General features: G+C 41.2%; 1 protein-coding gene across 3 annotated transcripts in view; it reads right to left on the bottom strand.

Moving 5' to 3' along the window:
• Positions 1-12,705, bottom strand: part of DPP6 (dipeptidyl peptidase like 6) — a 783,790-nt gene that overhangs the window by 659,831 nt on the left and 111,254 nt on the right. The gene's annotated exons all lie outside the window — the stretch shown is intronic.

Here is a 12,705-nt window from a genome sequence, read left to right as displayed (position 1 = left end):
CACTGCTGTGTACTTTAGATCTGCTCTCAGCAGGGTTACTGGACACAAATTTTAAAACAGTGCCAGCAGCAAGTGGCCCATCAATACCAGTGCACCCAATATAGATGAACCAGTCAAAAATGTTTAATTTCCCCAGTGGAAAAAAAGCCTTAAAGGTTGTCTTATTCCTAATCGAGAAGCAAAAAGAGAGCACTTTGCTTTGTCATTCACCGTTAATACTGCAGCACTCTATTTCAGCAGGTCATCAGACTCCATGGAGATACATTACAAATGAAAAATATTAAGCTCTCAAGAAAAAACTCACTGAAAAGTAGACAACTGTAAAGCTGTTGTAAGGTAAAAACTATTTTTTTTTTACAAAGTTATATGTTCACAAAATCTTAGTTAAGTTAATCAATCTGCTGATTGAAAAATAAAAACCTATTTTTGAAATGTTGATGTTAACATAAGAATGACCATACTGGGTCAGACCAATGGTCCATCTTGCCCAGTAACCTGTTTCTAACAGTGACTAATGCCAGATGCTTCAAAGGGAATGACCAGAACAGGGCAATCATCAAATGATCCCTCCCGTGTCATCCAGTCCCAGCATTTGGCTTGTTTGTAATGAAGCCATTTTCTGCCTTTTTGCGAATTTTTTCTCTCTAAAGTTTTATATAAAATGTTATCAAAATGGTTATCAGAATTTTTCATATTAAGGTTGTGGATATATTTCAGTAAATGGAAAATTCTGACAAACATTTTTATAACATTTGCAAAACAAATGAAAAAATAAATAAAGCAAATTTTTTTTCTCAGAAAAATTCCTTTCTGGAAAAAGGCCTTTTTTCCAATGAAAAATCTTTTTGTTCAACAAATATTAACTAGCTCCACCGAACATTTAATGGACTACTAAATTAACTGAAAATATTTTAAAAATAGAATTTACCTTACAACAACTTTGACACTGTCAGATTTTTAGTGGGACCTCAATTTTCTCCATTCTATCCAGCCTTTCAGATGGTGACTTCCTGTCACATTGTTAATGACTTTTTCAAAATTGTATTTCATGCCCTTCAGTTGTGCTGGTGACTAGCTCCTGTTTGTAATTAGTTTTTCCTACTTAGATTGTAACCTCTTTGGGGCAGGGACCATTGTTGTGTGTTTGCACTGTGCCTAGCACAATGGGGTCCTGGTCTGTGACCAGGTCTCTAGGTGCTACCCCAATACAAATAATAAACAAAAATTAATTAGATGTAATATTTTGTCACAGCCTTACATTAATTGTTCAGCATGGTGTACCAGCAAAGTGCACCTTATTGGGCTGAGAGTAAAATTGTCTCCAACAGCGCTGGTGTTATACTGGTTTACTGGGCTCTCCAGCTCCATAGGTCTCATGGGGCCTGGGAACCATCAAAGGTATCTGTGAAGCGCCTCGGCTCAACCCACCAACCACAACTGAGGGGCACATAGCAATCAGTCCCTCAAGGGTATTGCTAAGGTAAGCCCTAGACATGTGTTGTGCTTCACTAACATCCCTTTAGCTGGTGGGGACCTATGGCTGACTGACAATTGGAGAAAGACTGAACGAGCTGGATAGGCAAACATAGATCCCTCCTGACAATTCCAAAATGGAGCCCTCAGCTACAAGGCAGAGAAGGGCCATGTGGACTAAAGAAGCCTTATCTATGGTGACAGGGTGGGCAGATCAGAGGAGACAACACTAGGGTTGGAGTAACTACAGGACCCTGGCAAAGGGGTGGGGGTGGAAGGGTTAGGATCTATATAGGATTGCTCAGGGGAAGGAGTAGCAGTCACTGCCACACACTTCCCCAAATCGCACCACTCTACTAGACCACAGGTCAGGTATAGGTCTCCTCTTCCTCTCCCAGCACAGCAGGGCTTCTGTCCTTTGGATCAGTCAGACCAAATATGTTAGTCCACCAGGAACCTTTCCTGATATTCATCCTAAATTATATCCTTTGCTGGATTTCATCTCTTTATTCTTAGCCATATCTATCCCCTTGTAATACCTTAATTGTTAATTCCTCTCCCTAGTTTAGGGAATTGTCACTAGCTACATTTACATTGGGCTACACATCCTTTCAAGTTTAGTTTTGGTATTTAAAGAGCCTCAAGAAAAGGTCTTACAATTCAGCATCATTGTAATGTTTTGTCTGATCTTCACAAGTTTTTACTTGTTTCTCTTTACTTGTCACTCAGATGTGATTAAATTAATTAGTGGCTTATGATTATTTCACCATAGCCCCTCTCCCTGACTTCTCAAAACACTAACACCTGAGGCAGCAGGCTGGGTGGTTGCTATTCACTTTGTATTGCTGTGGTATCCAAAGGCCCCACTCAGGACTGGGCCTTACTGCGCTAAGTGCTGTCCAGGTTTGTGCTCTCACTCCAGTTCCTAGTGGACAAGTGCCCATACTACCGAATACACACTTAGTGCAAGCCAAGCATGGATGGTCATCGAGAATGTCCACTTCTGGTCCCTCCAGGTCAGGCTAGACACACACTGATAAGGCAACATCTGGTAGCTTGCAATGTCCATAATGTGCCTGCACTGTGGCAGAACAGAGGACTTTAATTGCTAGACCTGCTAAGTTGGTACCTTTAACCAGCACTAAATTGATCAAAAAAAATTAAAAACTGTATATTCACGTGCTGCACCATGAGTTTTGGGCCACACTAACTGGGCCAAACCTCACACTTTGTCCCCAGCGCTCGGACATTAAATAGCTGTGAGATAGCAGTGTACTGGACTGGTCACTGCATTAGAGTGATAAGCCTTAACACTGTTAAACAGGTATACAAGAAGTACTCCTGTAAATCTGCCTTGTGGGTAAACTCTGCTCCAGTTTAAAGAGACACTTGCTGTAGCAGTACTGAATACGGAAATTTGGAAAAGAAGTGCTACACTTGTGTCCTTATTTGCATGCTAATCCCCAGAATGCTTTTTCCATCTCACAGCTACTCCACAGCTCAGAGCTATTTGGTGCCAGAATTCTGGCATCAGAACTAAAGTTCAAGAGCACAGTTCATGTGTGCACGGAATTCGTTCTTGCATGCAAGAATTGTGTTAGATTTTCCTCATTTTTAGCCTCTTTTGAAGATGCTTTTAAATATACAAAATGCTGTGGTTCCAAATCCCTACAAATTAAAGCAGAGTTTTACCGAAGCGGGGAAAAAATATCAAAGAAAACCCTCTCTTAGAGGATTTCACCAATAATGTTCAGGACTCAACAAAAGAACCAAAATAACAACAACACTGAACACTGATCTCATCTTTAGCGCTTGGGCTAGATAATCAAACAACCCTAATAGACGCTTCAAAGAGGCTCAACTCCCTGGGTGTCTTGCCCAGATACACAGACCCAAATTCCAGTGAGTCCATGAGCTATTCCACTAGAAGCCAGCCAGACCCCAATACCATGCCATCTTTTTTGCTTTCTAGAAGACACTTCCAGCCCTCTGATTGCAGACACTGGGGTCCAAGTTTCCCGTCTCATAAGAATGGCCATATTTGGTGAGACCAAAGGTCCATCTAGCTCAGTATCCTGTCTTCCGACAGTGGCCAATGCCAGGTGCCCCCGAGGGAAAGAACAGAACAGGTAATTATCAAGTGATCTATCCTGTCGCCCATTCCCATTCCTTTGCTTTCCTGAAGCTCTCCTGGACTAGCATCTGCTTCCCTTTATTCAATGGTTAAAGCAGCCTGAAACAGCCACAGATAAGGGGGAGCTCTGTGAGAGCACTGCCTAAACAAGCCAGGGAGAGAAACGGAGCTCTGTCTTCTGTGCTTTAGCTGAGGATGGATAGCTCTGCTCGCCTTCTCTAAAGAAACTGGGGGGGGGGATTAAGTGGAGTGGGGTCAATTCTACAATTACAGGTAGGGAGCCTGATAATACCTTCTCCAGCCATCTTTAAGGGAAGTGTGCTTTTGTGTTCAAGTTCTACTAGTTTTTAATTAAGATGATTTGCTTGGCTAAATCAGGTTTGTATAGTCTCTTGTCAGTAGCAGAATTTAATTAGGCTGTGGTAGGTGCTGACTGTGTTGGGAAAGACTGAGGTTTGAGGACTGGATAGCTGCTACTACAAGACAGAGGAAAAGATAAACAGAATGTCAGTTTTTCTGACAGGATACAAGGGGCAGTGGGCCAAACTCATCCCTGGTGCAACCCCACTGGAGGCAATGGTATCATACCATGGATTTGAATGGGCATATATATATATTAGTGACACAGGGTGAATTTGGCCCTGTATATTCAAGATAAACATTGACATACAAAAGAATCAAATTGTGATGCCTTAGGGGGGAAGCCATTTGAAGTAAACCCACATACATGCAATTCCAAAAGCATACTCCATTGGCCTAACTCTGTTCCCATTACTGTATAGCCAATAGCAAAGCACCCATAAACACACCCATAATACTGTACTTGGATCAACCCTTCTATTGGGGATTCTTTCATGACTGAAATCAGTCTCGTCACACTGCATAAGTATTAGATCAAATGGATTCTAAGCAAGTCAATCATTACTCGAATTCCAATGCTGCTTCCCACAACACTATTGAGATCTGTGCTCTGGATAGATCAGCTGTGGGTGGATGAAGGCAAAGGAATGATCCCCCAACTTCATGAAGTGGCAGGGACGCTGCTTTGGATGCGCTGTTACCACCATGCTGAAGTAGCCCCTTAAGAGGAGGATCCATCCATCCAGGTACTCACCACAGTATCTGACTTAATAGGATCCATCAAGGAGCAGATCTGGCAGCTCCACCTCCACCCCATACACTGTGCATAGACACCCCTGCAAAGCCAATTTTCACATTGTATGGAAGGGTGTGTGTATCCTCCCTACCCCATTTAACATCCCACACACACATACACACACACACTCCTGCACTGGAATCATACCAGTTCTGCTTCCAAGGGGGAACTCTACACCCAGAGAGGAAAAGGCAGGATTTCCCCCTTTGCAAAAATGCCCGCTAGAGCCCTCTGCTCCCATCTCAGTTGGAACCGTTCCCATTGATCAGTGCAGAGGATTCTATCACGTGGCTGGCGAACCAAGCTCCAGCAGTGTGGCTAAGTGTGTACCGGCCAATCCCACACAGTCCCTGCACTCCCAGGTTCTTCCTCAGTTGGGTTGCCAATCCTCCAGGACTGGCCTGGAGTCTCCAGGAATTAAAGATCAATTTTTATGTGATTATGCCATGTGATTAAATCTCCAGGAATACATCCAACCAAAATTGGCAACCCTATCCCTCAGTATTTTGTAGTACTCCCCGGATCTAAAAGGCATTGTGAAAAGCCCATGCTCTTCTAATTCTAAATACAGGCAAACAATCACTGCATGCCAAAAAGAGGAGACCACAGGATATTAGATGTACCTGCAAGCTTCCAATAATGTGTTATAGTAGAAATGATGGAGAGACATGAAAAATGCCTGGTGGAGACCTTTCAAAGTTTATGGCTCTTTTTTACATCCATCCAGCATCTTCCATTTGTTTGTTTTCTTTTAAAAAGCATAACAAAAACCATATACTAACAGCACCGAAAAGTACAAGCGTATGAAAGAAACAAAGCTTGTTATCCTGGGACTGGTCACCCAGTGCTTTTTCAGTGACACAAAAATATATTAGCGTGTTTGTACGGGGGATGGGAGTAGAAGATTTGTATACATTCATAGATTCCAAGCCTGGAAGGGACCACTGTGATCATCTAGTCTGACCGCCTGTATAACACAGGCCAAATAACTTCCCCAAAACAATTCCTAGAGCAGATCTTTTAGAAAAACATCCAATCTTGATTTAAAATAGTCAGTGATGGAGAATCCACCATGACCCTTGGTAAATTGTTCCAGTGGCTGATTAGTCTCACTGTTAAACATTTAACAACTTATTTCCAGTCTGAATGTATCTACCTATTATACTTTCTCTGATAGACTGAAGAACCCATTATCAAATATTTGATCCCCATGAAGATACTTGAGACTGTAATCAAGTTACCTCTTAACTTCCTCTTTGCCAAGCTAAATAAACTAAGCTCTTTAAGTCTATCAATGTTTTCTAGTCCTTCAATCATTTTCATGGCTCCTTTCTGAACCCTCTCCAACTTATCAACATCCTTCTTGAATTGTGACCATGAGAACTGGACAGAGTATTCCAGCAGTGATCGCACCAGTGCCAAATACAGAGGTAAAATAACGTCTCTACTCCACAGGCCAAGATTTTAAAAGGTGACTAGTAATTTTTGGGCCATCTTGTCACACCGTAAAGGAGCCTGATTTTCCAGAAGTGCTGAGCATCTGCCCCTGAAAACATACCCTCTTTAAAGTATTGCAAATTCAGTACTCAAAAATTGAGGCAGCCCAAAATCACTAGTCACTTGTGACTCCCATAAAAAAAATTAAGTACGTAACTTATCCACAAAATTGTAAATCAGGCTAAAAAAATATATTTCTCATTTCTTTATTTGTACCGCTCTTTGTTCAGTTGAATGTCTGATAAAAAAGGTCTTTAATCTGATCAATTGGGCCCATACTGAGATTCTGATCAGCACAATTAGAAAATCCACAATATTCAAATACTAGTAAGAAAACTGATTCAACTTTATTCCAGTCCATGAATGTCTTTAAACTTTAATAATCAAAGGCAGATATGTTTTATGTTTTCCATTGAATATTGGGCCTACAGAAGAAAATAGCTGAAATACTAAAATCGTCACACCAATTTAGACATTGCTCTTCAGATCTCTTTATAAAAATGTTTTAAAGACAATTGAAATGCATTGCTTAAAGCCATAATAAATGTTCAAGGCTAACCTATTAGAACCCAATTCATAATGGAGAAAAATGCATTTGTGAAGTAATTTTGTGCGTGGGGTATCATAATATTAACTGCACCATGGAGGTGTTGTTACTGACAGCCAATGAGTGTCTCAACTACAAATGACAGAACAGATAGTTTAAACAGGTCCTGTAATTTAAACAGTCCTGTACTAAAAATACAGAATCAAGTAGTTAAAGGGAAGTAATCTTTGCCACAGTGGCAAGACTTGAAGGATATAAAATAAAAGTTGCATCAGTTTACTTGACATAACTGTGAAACATACTAATGGGCTGCTCCCTGCAGACACTAACCCAGGTGAGTAACTTTACTCACACAAGTCACCCCAATAAGTTCAATAGCACTTAAGAATATAACTGCCATACTAGGTCAGACCAACGATCCATCTAGCCCAACATCCTGTGTCGGACAGTGGCCAGTATCATAGCCTCAAGAGGAGTGTACAGTTCAGAGCAGGTGGAGTGATCCACCCAGTCTCTCCCTCCCAGGTTCTGGCAGTCTGAGGCTTAGGGACACCCAGAGCATGGGTTTGCATCCCTGACCAACTTAGCTAATAGCCATTGGTGGACCTATCCCTGAACCCAGTTAGTTCTTTTTTGAACCCAGCTATACTTTTGTACTATTTTCATATGTAAAGTTACTCACATGCACAAGCGCTGGCAGGATAGGAGGAGATAGAGGGCCTGATCCAAATCCCATTGAAGTCAAGGAGGGTCTTTGCATTAAACTCAGTGGGTTTTGGATCGGGCGCTAGATGAGGAAAATTGTGTCTAAATTGTGCCAAACTGCAGTTTACATTTTATTACAAACATAACTTTTCAGTAGGTAAATGAATCCATATAAAATAGATATACTTCTTTATAGCTGTGCAAACTCATTGCAAATTAGCAGCAGAAGAGCCAAGCTGTGATCATTAAAAGGAAGCTTTTTCCTTTTTCTTTAAACACTACAGAAGGTTTCTTTGTTATGTTTTTAGTGGGGGTTTGTTCTAATGAATTTATTTTAATTTACTAATTTTTCTATTTGTCAGTAAATTCAAAAATAACGTTACCTAGCATCAGAGTTCGGACACACAGAAAAAAGAATGCCTGCATCTCACTGGTAAATAATATATATTCATCACGAGTTACAATTGTGCATTCTTGAGAGTATCCCTCGTATTTGCAGAAACCCCACAGATAGTTCATTCTTGTCCTAGGCATCAACAGAAGTTATAAAATAATTACTCAGATTGCTTCACAGAATTTTTCAGCCTTCAAGTAGCAATCTAGCTAAAATGTCAGTTCTTCTGTCAGCCCAATGACAGCGGAAAAAACAAAGTGCAAAAACTGTCATTCTTGCAATTATAAGTTTTAGGTATCTAGGTAGACGTTAAAACCATTAATTTAGGGGTATTAATCTTTAAAGAATATATCTTTTTAAAAAGGGACCTTACTAAAATGCCAAATCTTATTTATCATATTTGATAGAAGTTTTCACCTGCTGCAGAAACATGTGAATTTCAAACTAACTCTGAAATCTGTGTGGTGTCGTGCAGTGATTCCCCAGTGATCCCTTTGAGTCATTATTTCCATAGGATCAGCTTAAATGTATCCTTACTAAATAAGTAATAAACAATTTTAATTAAAAAGAGTTACAGCCAAATCCTCCTGCTTCCTGCAATAAAACTGTAATCAGTACGTCGCTTTCTGCAAGGCAGGCGCTAAGGAACCTAGGAGCCAAATCGGCAAAAATACTGAACTGTCCAGATGGATACAAAAAGAAGAACAGGAGTACTTGTGGCACCTTAGAGACTAACAAATTTATTAGAGCATAAGCTTTCGTGGACTACAGCCCACTTCTTCGGATGTCTTCTTTCACAGTCCCCCCTTCGGGCCTGACAAACCCAAAAATTGTCAGGCCCGTTACGCGATTTGCGATCAATCTGGAGGGACAGATACTGGGTTTTCTTATGGACAGCAGAGCTTTTGATCATAGCATTACACAGGCATTTGGCACATTGTATCATGGCACATACCATGATATGCATCCGAAGAAGTGGGCTGTAGTCCACGAAAGCTTATGCTCTAATAAATTTGTTAGTCTCTAAGGTGCCACAAGTACTCCTGTTCTTCTTTTTGCGGATACAGACTAACACGGCTGCTACTCTGAAACCTGTCAGATGGATACAGACTTTTAAGGAAAGAAGAACTTTTTGAGTTATGAAGAGAGATTGTCATTGGAGTTTCTCTTACAGCTACATAAGTGTCATGGAAAAGCCTAGGCACTTTATCCCTGATTCAAAGCACTTAGTCGGGGGACTACTCCCATGCTTAAAGCTAAGGACATGCATAAGCGACCTTGCTGAATCAGGACCTTCGTTTCTGATTCTGCTTCCACTGAAATGTTATGACTATTAAAATCAATGGGAAAATACCCATCAACGTCAACAGGAGCTGGATCAGATGCTTAGTGGGGACTGTCGGGACTTAGGAGATTTGCTTTATCCCTTGAGATCAGTGTTTCAGTCATGGCCAGCCAGGACCATATTTCAACGCCATCACTGGTTGCATATGTGAAATGGGTCTCAGTGCAGCTACTAGTGGACAGGTTTCCACATCACATTTCAAATGGTTTACTGGCAATCTTAGCAGAATGGCCAAGCACTGAACAGGCTTGTAAGCAATATCCCCTGGAACAGAGCAGATGCTCTTGGACTGGGCAGTATGATGACAGACAATTTACCTACTCATGCTATCCCAGCTGTGTGGATGGACTTTGGTTTTCAGTGCTATCAATCTGGCATCTTTAGCCTTAATTCAAAATGAACAAACCCTCCCTGCCTTTTTCTTATTCTAAAACCTCACAAAATGACCAGCATAAACAAATATATTCTAACTGAAAGGCAAAAGGTTTATATAGAAAATGTTTTAGAGAAAATAATGGTCATTCTGAAGGCAAAACATTCAGGCTGATATCATCAGAGTCGCCTGGGGATAATTAAAATATATGGGAACAGGATATCCAAATCCCATCAAGAGCTTTGGAAAAAATCTCAGCCATATTGTAGCAGCAGGCAACTCTGATCCCTTAACAAGGATGCTCAGACACTATGGTGATGGGTCCATATAAGTATGTAGATGCTTCTATTATACCAAATGACCAGGACTGACAAGAAAAGTAGCCCCTCCCCTCATCAGAGATCCAGCTTTAAATACACATGAACTAATTTTTTCCTCAGCAACTAACTTCCACTAGACAAATGTTGCCAGCAGCTGGCAAAACTTTGCTCCTGTATGAATACACTTCACCTGTGGTGCATGCTGTGAGTTAAATTGACTAGCGATTGTGGGCCTTTAGTCTAATTTCCAAGGCTGTATGAGAGCCACTTCTGATTAATATAAATTTCACTCTACAATAAGAACTGTGGGCAAAGTTGCTTTTGTGCAAGAGCAGAGTGCTAGTTTCTCTGCTGCTGACAAGTTGATTCTAATAAAAAAAGCAATAGTGGAGTGGGGCAAAGAGTTATTAGCATTTATACAATGTCTTTCATCCAAGGATCTCCGTACACTTTATAAGCCTCAATTAATTAAGCCTCACAACACCCCTGTTAGATAGATAAGTGCTAAGATGCCCATTTTACAAATAGGTAAACATATGACAGGTTAATTGGGACTTGTCTATCATGTGAATTTTTGCACCAATGTGACTGCACCAATGCAAATCCCTAGTGTAGATGTGGGATACCAGACTAAAAGGTGATTTGCAGCAATGTGGCTTACTCTAAAAACCAGGATAAGCTGCGCCAGCACTTCTACTCTAGCTGTTTGTATTTATGCACCACCATTGCAAAAAATGCGTTTATAGACAAGTCCTACCTGGCTTGCCTAAACACAATCAGTGAATTAAAAGTGCAGCTGTGAAAAGGAGGCAGGAGATCAGACACTCAGCCCCCAAGTCAGACCAGAAAAAGAAAACAATGGGAAAGAGGCACACATCAGGAAGGAGAGAGAAAGAAGGCGATTCAAAAGCATCACCCACTAAGGCTTTGTCTATACTGGAAATTTGTCGGCAAAACGTTTGTCATTCAGGGTTGTTTAACCCCCCCCCTCCCCCCAAACGACAAAAGTTTTACTGACAAAAAGCACCAGTGTGAACAACGTATTGTCAGCAGGAGCCCTCTCTCCTGCCAACAAACAGCGGCTACACTGCTCGCCTTTTAGCAGCACGGCAGTAACGGCACAGCTGCGTCGCTAAAGGGCAGGTAGTGTAGACAAAGCCTAACTCTGATCTCTCTCAGAATTTCACACCAAGTCCGGTGCATGCTACTAAAGTTTGCCTTTTTGAAAGCACAAGGGACCAACAAGTTCTAATCCATTTGTTCACTCCTGAAATGACTGATCCTAGATGATGGATATTTGTGCCTTATGCTGCTATCCCCCTGCACCTATTGACTTGATACATTCAGACAGGACTGGAAAACTGATTTACTATGAGCTTCCGCAAGAGACGGTAATTTAAAACAACAAACACCTAGCCACTGCTTTTATGAATGCCCGATGACAGCCCGAAGTTTAATGTTTTAACCTTTAGCAGTGAATAATAGCCACCTATCCAGCAATCCGATTAGAGAGCACGGATTCCATTTGCTATAATTAAAAATCTTGTTCAATGTCTTTCACATCATTACCCATTAGGCTGGAAAATGCAGAGTCATTTATGAAAGTGATAATCAGGGTCATTTACAGGAGTGCTCCACAAGTCCCTGCTGTGCAGGCCTGGAACTCCTTCAGAGGAAGATGGCTCTATGTAATAGGCCATCCAGCTTTCTGACTAGGTCAGGTCAGCTTGCCGTGCAGCCAGCATCTGTGGTCTTCTACCTATAGAACACAGAAGGCTGAAGGTATCATTTCCGTTAGACAGGGCTCTTATGTGCCCTTTGACCTTAAGATAAATCATTGCTTTGCTTTTTAAAAGGCCAAGTTATGTCACTCAGTGTAGCACCACTGCACATGTTCAGTGCCTGCTTTTGTCTACAGCAACATATGGTTAGTGTGCAAAATTCAGCACTTAAGACTAAATGTTTACATGATATATTTTGTAATAATGCACCACCATGTCGCCATATGTCATGTCAGTAATGCAAAGATAATAAGGAACATAGATCAAATGGGGACACCTCAGTGCAACATCCAAATCCCTCACAGAGTAGTTCAAATTGTTCTATGCACAAGTGCTCATAGCTGTACATCAGATATCAACACCCTGGCCTATAGACTGTGCCCCAAACCTATGCAGTTACAGAAAGGAGTGTAAGGGGCATAAGATCTTCCATCCCCACTGTGCACCCAGTACTGCCAGCTGTAGGCAAATGGGTAGGGAAAAGGTGGACCCCTAGCTCCACCCTCCCTACACATTCACCACAGCCAAAACTGGCTGGGCAAGCAGAGGGAGTAAATCATCTTCTGTACCCAATGACTGGAAGTTAGCTAATGTAACGCCAATATTTAATAAGGGCTCTAGAGGTGATCCCGGCAATTACAGACCGGTAAGTCTAATGTCAGTACTGGGCAAATTAGTTGAAACAATAGTAAAGAATACAATTGTCAGACACATAGAAGAACATAACTTGTAGGGCAAAAGTCAACATGGTTTCTGTAAAGGGAAATCATGTCTTACTAATCTAATAGAGTTCTTTGAAGGGGTCAACAAACATGTGGACAAGGGGTATCCAGTGGACATAGTGTACTTAGATTTCCAGAAAGCATTTGACAAGTTCCCTCACCAAAGGCTCTTACGTAAATTAAGCTGTCATGGGATAAGAGGGAAGATCCTTTCATGGATTGAGAACTGGTTAAAAGACAGGGAACAAAGGGTAGGAA

Source organism: Chrysemys picta, chromosome 2, assembly GCF_011386835.1.
Source record: "Chrysemys picta bellii isolate R12L10 chromosome 2, ASM1138683v2, whole genome shotgun sequence".
In the NCBI taxonomy this organism is placed as follows: Eukaryota; Metazoa; Chordata; order Testudines; family Emydidae; genus Chrysemys; species Chrysemys picta.
This window is presented reverse-complemented; position numbering and strand designations above follow the sequence as displayed.